At 39.4% G+C, this 10417-nt stretch overlaps 1 non-coding gene across 1 annotated transcript; it reads right to left on the bottom strand.

Annotated features, from left to right (window-relative positions):
• Positions 1–2221: 2221 nt before the first annotated feature.
• LOC114115079 (small nucleolar RNA SNORA31) lies at positions 2222–2345 on the bottom strand. The gene has a single exon (XR_003589577.1). It is a non-coding gene; the product is annotated as a small nucleolar RNA SNORA31 (small nucleolar RNA).
• Between the last annotated feature and the right edge of the window lie 8072 nt (positions 2346–10417).

Below are 10417 nucleotides of genomic sequence, written 5' to 3'. Positions count from 1 at the left end.
TCCAGGCAGCTGGTGTTTAACAGGCCTGAACTTCCTGAAGGATTTCAGGGTCAGGTTTTCAAAGATAGGGTGAGGGAGGGGGGTTGTGGGGTGTGTGATCAGCTTGTGGACATTCTTTTCATTGGTTGGTGATGAGGGAACTGGAGTCAACATCATTACCCTTCTAGTTCCAACTAGTGTGGGGTCTGTGTGCTTGTGGGCAGCACACAGTTAACTTCTTACACCTGGTGAGGGTTTCAGTATCTGCAAAACAGCTCAAAGAACAGAATACTATCTCTAGCCCTTGAGGGGGAACTAAAGGTCCTTGACTGTTTGGTGGCTAAATTATTATTATTTTGTCTCACTTGACTGTTTTTCTTTCTTTTGGGACTTTCTCACTTCTCTGATTAAATGTATTCTTTGGAATTTGGGAAAGCCTAGGAGGCTAAAGCTTTTCTACAGAGAAGAGTCTGGCAGAGGAAATAGAGGGTGTTCTGTTGCAGGAAAACCCCATAGGGCCCTGCTCAGTTACAGCTTCAGCTTCATTATTCAAGATGCAATGCTTGAGCACTTGGACTTTATCTTCTGTGACTTCAGATCTTATATATAATACTACTACTTAAGAATTTTGAGTGTATATAAGGATCAATCTAAGTTCCTTAGGTATTCTACAAGTCAATAAACTAGATGTTATCATTATTCCCATCTTACAACTGAAGCAAATATTCCAAGAACAAGCCAGTCACTAAGTGACAACACTGAATTCAAACCCAGACCTGAACTGACAGCAGATATGCTTCAGCATTAGGCTATAGTGCTTCTCATTAGTTTATCTGCCCCAGCCCCAGCTTCCTGAGTTTATTCTTTTCCTGCTACCAGGATCCCTGGAGCTACCTGGGTTTATCATCAGATATTCTTCATTTGTGACTGTAGCATAGGCTTCTAAGAAGTTGACTTTTTATCAAGATATCTGACATAGTTCTTGTTTCTTCATATTAATAAATCTTAATGCCTTTTTTGTAGTTTTTATCTGAATTCACCTCTTCCAAAAGGATATTTCTGTGAAGATCAAAAAACACATTCGTTTTGTAAAATCTATTTTAAAGGGTACTTCAGGCTGTATTGTTCTCTTTCCATGGGCTCTGTATATAATGGGGTGAGCCTGTGTGGATTCCTGGTATGTGAAGTCCTACTATTCAGGGCAGGGTCAAAGCCCTGCTACACAATGCAAAAGGAGTCAATACTTTAGTTCACTCCATGAATGCCTTTCTGAGCCAAAGGGATTGTTTGATTTCCCTAACTTCAAAACCATGAGTTTGTTTCAGATTTGACCTTGTTATACAATCCCAGCAGAAGCCCACCTCTCATCAGCTCAGGGGCCACTGTCCCTGTACTCTGACATCCCAACTGGAATATCACAGCTCAAGAGTGGCCAACCCAAGTAAGGAATGCAAATTTACCAATGCCATCATTTGAGGAGATGCTGTTTTCTCTCTTTCAGCATTTATGCCTCTAAAAACATATGCTATAAACTAAAGAACTGATAGTAGGCATCTAGTGCTCTTATTATTATTATTTTAATGGCCTTGTGCTCTTCATTTTATGAATCAACCCTCCTCCATTTCATGGGCTATTGATAAGACCATTAATCCAGGGTCCTAATTCCTAGCCACAGAGCTAGGCACCTAATACAGACTGCATGACTGGCCAATTAGAACACCTAATTTAGAACAGTTAGTCAAAAAAAGAGATCTGGTCCTCCAAACAGGTCTAATCAGTGTTGGTTTTATTCTTTATTTAGACTTAACTTTTTTTTTCTTTCTTTCTAATTGAAGGATAATTGCTTTACAATACTGTGTTGCTTTCTGCCATGTATCAACATGCATCAGCCATAGTAGACTTAACTCTTATGTTTTTAGAAGTGAAATCAATCAGAAGGTAAGGTTATAAGGGAATAATCTTTCAATGTTGCTGTATAGTTGCTCAGTCATGTCTGACTCTATGACTCAATGAACTGTGCAGGTTCCTCTGTCCATGGAATTCTCCAGACAAGAACACTGGAGTGGGTTTCCATTTCCTTCTCCAGGAGACCTTCCCGGATCAGGGAATGAAAGCACATCTCCTATATTGGCAGGGAGATTATGAGCCACCAGGAAAGCCTTGTAAACTCCTATACATTCTTCTTTAGAATAAAGCAGGCTTTTACTGCTCACAAGGTTATTTGGGAGGTGCAAATTTTTTCCCTTGTATTCCCCCATTCAATCTGGGCTGCCACAATCAGACAGAAAGCATGAGGACACATTTTTCTTGCATCTGTAGTGGAAGCCCTAGCAAACACAGTGTTTGTTTTAATATAATGGATGCAGGTACAGAGAAGGAGAGGGTTCTTGGAATTATGACATGTATAAATGTGGAGCAGCTTATACTGTCCATACAGTGGTGAGGCAAGATCTAAAGAATAGAATAACCTAGTGAAGCTAAAGTCACTCAGTAGTGTCCAACTCTTTGCAACCCCATGGACTATACAGTCCATGGAACTCTCCAGGCCAGAATATTGGAGTGGGTAGCCGTTCCCTTCTCCATGGAATCTTCCTAACCCAGGCCTCCCACATTGCGGGCAGATTCTTTACCAGCTGAGCCACAGGGAAGCCCAGAATAACCTAAGGGGGAAATAAAGAAAAGGGCAGGGACCAATGGCATCACTTGACCCTCCATCTCCTATGTTACCTAAAGCCAGGACTACTGCATTGATTTCCCTTTACCACCATTAGTTCCCCACCGCCCTACTTTATACCTTTGTGCATAAAGAAGTTTGAAATGGACTTTGTCACATGAAAATATTCTGGTTAATCTTTTATGTCTATAAACTAGAATATATATTTAGAATTTTTAAGCATATTATTTTGTTTTTCCTTATAATGTCAACACAATTTTCCTAGTAATGTCTATCTATCCAGTACTTTGGCCACCTCATATGAAGAGTTGACTCATTGGAAAAGACTCTGATGCTGGCAGGGATTGGGGGCAGGAGGAGAAGGGGACGACCGAGGATGAGATGGCTGGATGGCATCACTGACTCGATGGACGTGAGTCTGAGCGAACTCTCGGAGTTGGTGATGGACAGGGAGGCCTGGCGTGCTGCGATTCATGGGGTCACAAAGAGTCGGACATGAGTGAGCGACTGAACTGAACTGAATTGATCTATCATATATCTATACAAACACACACTTTATTTTTATAAGATCCTACACATTGGAAAAAGAAAGGTAAAACTCAGTCACTTTGAAGTATGTTCTTGATATCTATTTGTTATCATATGGTATAATCACACTCTTCAATGACAAAACTTGATGTCTCTTGAATTCTTATCATGAAAGCTTTCGGTATCTTATCTAGTCAATACCTCTTCATCATTCACTTACCCTTCCTCCATAATTGAAATTAGGTTTTCTAAAAATTCAGTGGAGCTATCCAATATTTTAGTTAATTTTGGATCTCTCCTCTATTAAAAGACTTATAAGAAGATAGTCTTTAAGCTGAAGGTTGCCTAAGTCATTCACTGAACATGAGACAGATTATTAGGACAATTTCCAGTAAGAATAATTTCCTATGATTCTTCAGCAATTGTTTTTTTCTTTTTGTTATGCTGTGAAATGAATTGCCTTTGTTTTTCAATCTGCCTGTTTGTCAATAGCTAGGCACACTGAGATTACCATGACAGAGGAAGTGGATATTGAGAAATACAGGGTCCCAGAACCTAATTTGCTCTGCTAGCAAGAGCCATATTCTAGATTCAAATCTAAATCACGAGTCTCTAAATACCATGCTGTCTTCATTTAAGCACTTGTTCTTTAAGCTGATCCATATGCAAGGGTTATGATGATATTTTTTTAGAAAACTAGTTTCTATTACATCAAAAATGTCGAAAATAACTGGATAATTTATATCTCCTATTGTTTTCAAACTTGAAGAGATATTATTATGATAATATCCTAATGATCATGAAAGATGCATTTTTTATCTGAGATTCAACCTAGAAAAGATCAAGTTTAGGTATTATTTCTTGGGAGTTGGGAGAAGGAAGAAAGCTTCCCTTTTTCCCAGGACATGGAACTTGGTACAGCTCTTTCTCGTGTCTTCTGTTATGATGTTTTAATTTTTTCAGTGTAACCCTGGTCAGTTGGGTTTTTCAAGCTACCCTTTGTATTAGAAGCCACTTTGATTCCCAGCCATGTCTCTACAATATAACTGTTTTGAGAAATACATGAATTAGCTCTGAAACTATAAATATATTCCCCCTCTCCCTGGGTAGATTGGTTGAACTTCAACTCTGGAGGCATGCTTGATCTAACTTTATCTTTTATTGTTTATTAATATCTCTGTTCTGTGATCTCAAGTCACCCCCACTGCCTGTGTGCTGCACAGTAACACAGTGGAGTTTTGGGCCAGAGCTGAGCTCACCGGGTGGTCAGTGGCCTGACAATAGCATCAAAGTCTCTTTACTCTCAGTGAAAGCGAAACAAATCTATCACAGGCTACATTCCTTTCAGGTCAACAGGATGGAAAAACCTTCCTGTCCTTTGTCATTTCCAGCCTCTTCCATGTTACACCTTAAATAAATCTGTTTTGATGTCTCTGGCTTGTGACCTCCTGCCATCTGTTGAAGAAAATGTGGTGTAGGGGGAGTTTGGCCAGTCTTATGGCAGGAAGAGGTCATATAAATCTCAGTGGGGAATGTCACCAACCTGACTCTTTTCCAAACGCCTCAAAAATGGTGATTGATTATCTGTAGTAAATCGCTATGTATTTACTCTCTAAGGGTATTTGACTTATCATAAAAGTTCAATTGATTTTCCCCTTCAAATTACTTTACCAAGGTATTTGAATTTGAAATTTGAATATAAAATTCTTGCCTTAGGCTCCTTCCTAGATCCTAAGGTGGAAAAAAAAAAAAAGTACAAAATTCTGTTTTGAGTTATATCAGAAATTATAATTATTTTAAATCACTTTGCTATCATTGAAGTGAAGTGAAGTGAAGTCACTCAGTTGTGTCCGACTCTTTGCGACCCCATAGACTGTAGCCTACTACGCTCCTCCATCCATGGGATTTTCCAGGCAAGAATACTGGAGTGGGGTGCCATTGCCTTCTCCAGGGGATCTTCCTGACCCAGGGATCGAACCCGGGTCTCCCACACTGCAGGCAGACGCTTCACCGTCGGCCACTAGGGAAGTGCTAGTGGACTTGCTACCATTACACTGAAACAATTATTTAATCTTCTTTTGCATGCAAGTAGAGAGAAAAAACTTGAGTGTGTATAATATATGTGTGTGTTTTGCTACTCCACCGTCCATTCAGTTTTCTTAAGTAACAGTGCCTGCATTATAAATCTGGGGTCCACCACTCCTCTATTCTATGTGGCTCAGCTCATGTTGACTACATCTTGCTTTCCCAGAAGAGGAAAATGATCCAGGTGTGGCCTATCAGGGCACTATATCTTCCCCAACCCCCAGGACTATCTCTGGGCAGGGCAGGTGATCAAAGTAGGCCAATGGCATTCCATCCCTGGACTTTTTATGATTTAAAGTGAAGTTCCTCACTTTCCACTGGGATTACTGAGCTGGTAGAATACAAATCTGGAGATGACGCTATTTACTTTACCATACCAAAGAGAAAATCTTCCTGAAAATAAGTAAATATGAAAGAAAGCAAAACTGTGAGATGGATCTGATTGTACCCCTTGATCTAGCTTTGCCTAAAAGCTTGAACTTCTCAATTACATAAGCAAAATACTAACTCTCTCTCTCCTCTAAGCTGGTTTCAACTGAGTTTCTGTCACCTTCAATTGAAATGTCCTACTGTAACAGTTGGAATAAATGTTGATAAAATTATTTACCACAGTAATTCAGCAATATTTTAAAAAATCTAATTTTAATGTATGATGGAGAAATATTTTTAAGAAGGAATCATAATAAAGATGAAAGCTGATTTCTGAAACAAAAGCAGCTTCTCTTTTTTTAATTGAAGGATGATTGCTTTACAGAATTTTGTTGTTTCCTGTCAAATCAACATGAACCAGTCATAGATATACATATGTTTGCTCCCTTTTGAATCTCCCTCTCATCTCCCTCCACTTCCCATCCCTTTAGCTTGATATAGAGTCCCTGTTTGAGTTCCCTGAGCCATATAGCAAATTACCATTCGCTATGTGTTTTACATATGGTATTGTAAGTTTCCATGTAACTCTCTCCATACACCTCACCAAATCCTCCCCCAACCTTGAGTCCATAAGTCTGTTCTCTGTCTGTTTCTCCACTGCTGCCCTCCAAATAAATTCATTAGTACTATTAGATTCCATATATATGTGTTAGTATATATTTCTCTTTCTCTTTCTGACTTACTTCATTCTGTATAATAGGCTCTAGGTTCATTCACCTCATTAGAACTGATTCAAATATGTTCTTTTTTATTGAGTACATGGCAAATAGATGGGGAAACAATGACAGACTTTATTTTCTTGGGCTCCAAAATCACTGAAGATGGTGACTGCAGCCATGAAATTAAAAGACACTTGCTCCTTGGGAAAAAGCTTTGACCAACCTAGACAGCATATTAAAAAGCAGAGACATTATTTGCCAACAAAGATCCATCTTGTCAAAGCTATGGTTTTTCCAGAAGTCATGTATGGATGTGAGAGTTGGACCATAAAGAAAATTGAGCACTGAAGAATTGATGTGTTTGAACTATGGTGTTGGAGAAGACTCTTGAGAGTCCCTTATACTCCAAGGGGATCAAACCAGTCAACCCTAAAGGAAATCAGTCCTTAATATTCATTGGAAGCACAAAGATTAAAGGCAGGAGAAGGGGATGATAGAGAATGAGATGGTTGAATGGCATCACCAACTTGATGGATATGAGTTTGAGCAAGTTCCAGGAGTTGGTGATGGACAGGGAAGACTGGAATGCTGCAGTCCATGGGGTCACAGAGTTTGACATGACTAAGCAACTGAACTGAACTGGATATTTCATTTTTTATATGTACCACAGTTTCTTTATCCATTCATCTGTCAAATGGCATCTAGGTTGCTTCCATGTTCTTGCTATTGTAAATAGTGCTGCAATGAACATTGGGTTACATGTGTCTTTTTCAATTTCGTTTTCCTCAGGGTACATGTCTAGGAGTGGGATTGCTATGTCACATGGTGGTTTTATTCCTAGTTTTTAAGGAATCTCCATACTGTCTTCCATAGTGGCTGTATCAGTTTATACTTCCACCAGCAGTGCAAGAGGGTTCCCATTTCTCCACACCCTCTCCAACATTTATTTCTTGTAATCTTTTTGATATTGGCCATTCTGACTGGTGTGAGGTGATATCTCATTGTAGTTTTCATTTAGATTTCTCTAATAATGAGCAATATTGAGCATCTTCTCATGTGTTTGTTAGCAACCTGTATGTCTTGTTTGGAGAAATGCCTGTTAAGGTCTTTTACCCAGTTTTTGATTGGGTTGTTTGTTTTTCTGTTATTGACTTGTATGAGCTGCTTGCAAATTTTGAAATTAATCCTTTGTCAGTTGTTTTATTTGCCATTACTTTCTCCCATTCTGAGGGTTGTCTTTTCACACTGCTCATGGATTCTTTTGCTGTGCAAAAGCTTTTTATTTTAATTAGGTCCCACTTGTTTATTTTTGTTTTTACTTCCATTAGTGGAGGTGGGTCATAGAGGATCTTGCTTTGATTTATGTCATTGAGTGTTCTGCTTATGTTTTCCTTTAAGCGTTTTACAGTTTCTGGTCTTACATTTAGGTATTTAATCCATTTTGAGTTTATCTTTGTGTATGGTATTAAGAAGTGTTCTAATTTCATTCTTTTACATGTAGCTGTCCAGTTTCCCAGCACCATTTATTGAAGAGGCTATCTTTGCCCGACTGTATATTCTTGCCTCCTTTGTCAAAAATAAGGCATCCCTGCACTGCACTGTGCTTAGTTGCTCAGTCACATCTGACTCTTTGCAACTCAGTGGACTATAGCTTGCCAGGTTCCTCATCCATAGGGATTCTCGTGGCGAGAATACTGGAGTGGGTTGCAATGGCCTCATCCAGGGGATCATGCCAACCCAGGGATCAAACCCAGGTTTCCCACATTGTGGGCAGATTCTTTACTGTCTGAGCCACCAGAAAAGCCCTCAGTTCAGTCAGTTCCATCACTCAGTTATGTCTGACTCTGCTACCCTTGGACTGCAACATGAGTTGGATGTCCGGATGACATCCATGAGTTGGATGGTTGGCCATCCAACCATCTCACTTTCTGTCATCCAATTCTCCTCCTGCCTTCAGTCTTTCCCAGTATCAGGATCTTCTCCAATGAGTCAGTTCATCGCATCAGGTGGCCGAAGTATTGGAGTTTCAGCTTCAGCATCAGTCCTTCCAACAAACATTCAGGGCAGATTTCCTTTAGGATTGAATGGTTTGATCTCCTTGCAGTCCAGGGACTCTCAAGAGTCTTCTCCAACACCACAGTTTAAAAGCATCAATTCTTCGGTGCTCAGTTTTCTTTATAAGAGTGAAGTAAGCCAGAAAGAAAAACACCAATACAGTATACTAACACATATATATGGAATTTAGAAAGATGGTAATGATAACCCTGTATGCAAGACAGCAAAAGAGACACAGATGTATAGAATAGCCTTTTGGACTCTGTGGGAGAGGGAGAGGGTGCATTGATTTGGGAGAATGGAATTGAAACATGTATAATATCATATAAGAAACAAATCGCCAGTCTAGGTTCAATGCAGGATACAGGATGCTTGGGGCTGGTGCACTGGGATGACCCAGAGAGATGGTATGGAGAGGGAGGTGGGAGGGAGGTTCAGGATTGGGAACACATGTACACCCATGGCGGATTCATGTTGATATATGGCAAAACCAATACAGTATTGTAAAGTAAAATAAAGTAAAATTTAAAAAAAATCCAATTCTCACATTCATACTTGACTACTGGAAAAAACCATAGCCTTGACTAGATGGACCTTTGTCGACAAAGTAATGTCTCTGCTTTTTAATATACTGTCTAGGTTGGTCATAGCTTTTCTTCCAAGGAGTAAGTGTCTTTTAATTTCATGGTTGAAATCACCATCTGCAGTGATTTTGAAGCCACAAAAAATAAAGTCTTTCACCATTTCCATTGTTTCCCCATCTATTTGCCATGAAGTGATGGGACCAGAATCCATGATTTTCATTTTTTGAATGCTGAGTTTTAAGCCAACTTTTTCACTCTCCTCTTTCACCTTCATCCAGAGGCTCTTTAGTTCTTCTTCACTTTCTGCCATAAGGGTGGTGTCATCTGCATATCTGAGGTTATCGATATTTCTCCTGGCAATGTTGATTCCAGCTTGTGCTTCATCCAGCCCAGCATTTCTCATGATGTACTCTGCATATAAGTTAAATAAGAAGGGTGACAATACACAGCCTTGATGTACCCCTTTCCCAATTTGGAACCAGAATGTTGTTCCATGTCCATTTCTAACTGTTGCTTCTTGACCCTGCATACAGATTTCTCAGGAGGCAGGTAAGGTGGTCTGTATTCTCATCTCTCTAAGAATTTTCCATAGTTTGCTGTGATCCACACAGTAAAAGGCTTTGGCATAGTCAATAAAGCAGAGGCAGATATTTTCTGGAGCTCTTGTGCTTCTTTGATGATCCCATGGATGTTGGCAATTTGATCTCTGGTTCCTCTGCCTTTTCTAAATCTAGCTTGAACATCTGGAAGTTGCATTGCCTTTCTTTGGGATCGCAATGAAAACTGACCTTTTCCAGTACTGTGGCCACTGCTGAGTTTTCCAAATTTGCTGGTATGCTAAATGTAGCACTTTCCCATCATCATCTTTTAGGATTCAAAATAGCTCAACTAGAATTTCATCACCTCTACTAGCTTTCTTCACAGTGATGTTTCCTAAGGCCCACTTGACTTTGCATTCCAGGATGTCTGGCTTTAGTGACCACACCATCGTGATTATCTGGGTCATTATGATCTTTTTTGTATAGTTCTGTGTATTCTTGACACCTCTTCTTAATATCTGCTGCTTCTGCTAGGTCCATACCATTTCTGTCCTTTGTTCTGTCCTTCTTTTAAAAAAAAATTAATTTTTTTATTTGTTTTGTCCTTCTTTGTATGAAATGTTCCCTTGGTATCTCTAATATTCTTGAAGAGATCACTAGTTTTTCCCATTCTATTGGTTTCTTCTATTTCTTTGCACTGATCACTGAGGAAGGCTTTCTTATTTCTCCTTTCTATTCTTTGGAACTCTGCATTCAAATGGATATGTGTTTCCTTTTCTCCTTTGCCTTTAGCTTCTCTTCTTCTCTCAGCTATTTGTAAGGCCTTCTCAGACAACCATTTTGCCTTTTTTGCATTTCTTTTTCTTGGGGATGGTCTTGATCCCT

The sequence above is a fragment of the Ovis aries genome, chromosome 5 (assembly GCF_016772045.2).
Source record: "Ovis aries strain OAR_USU_Benz2616 breed Rambouillet chromosome 5, ARS-UI_Ramb_v3.0, whole genome shotgun sequence".
Taxonomy (NCBI): Eukaryota; Metazoa; Chordata; class Mammalia; order Artiodactyla; family Bovidae; genus Ovis; species Ovis aries.
This window is presented reverse-complemented; position numbering and strand designations above follow the sequence as displayed.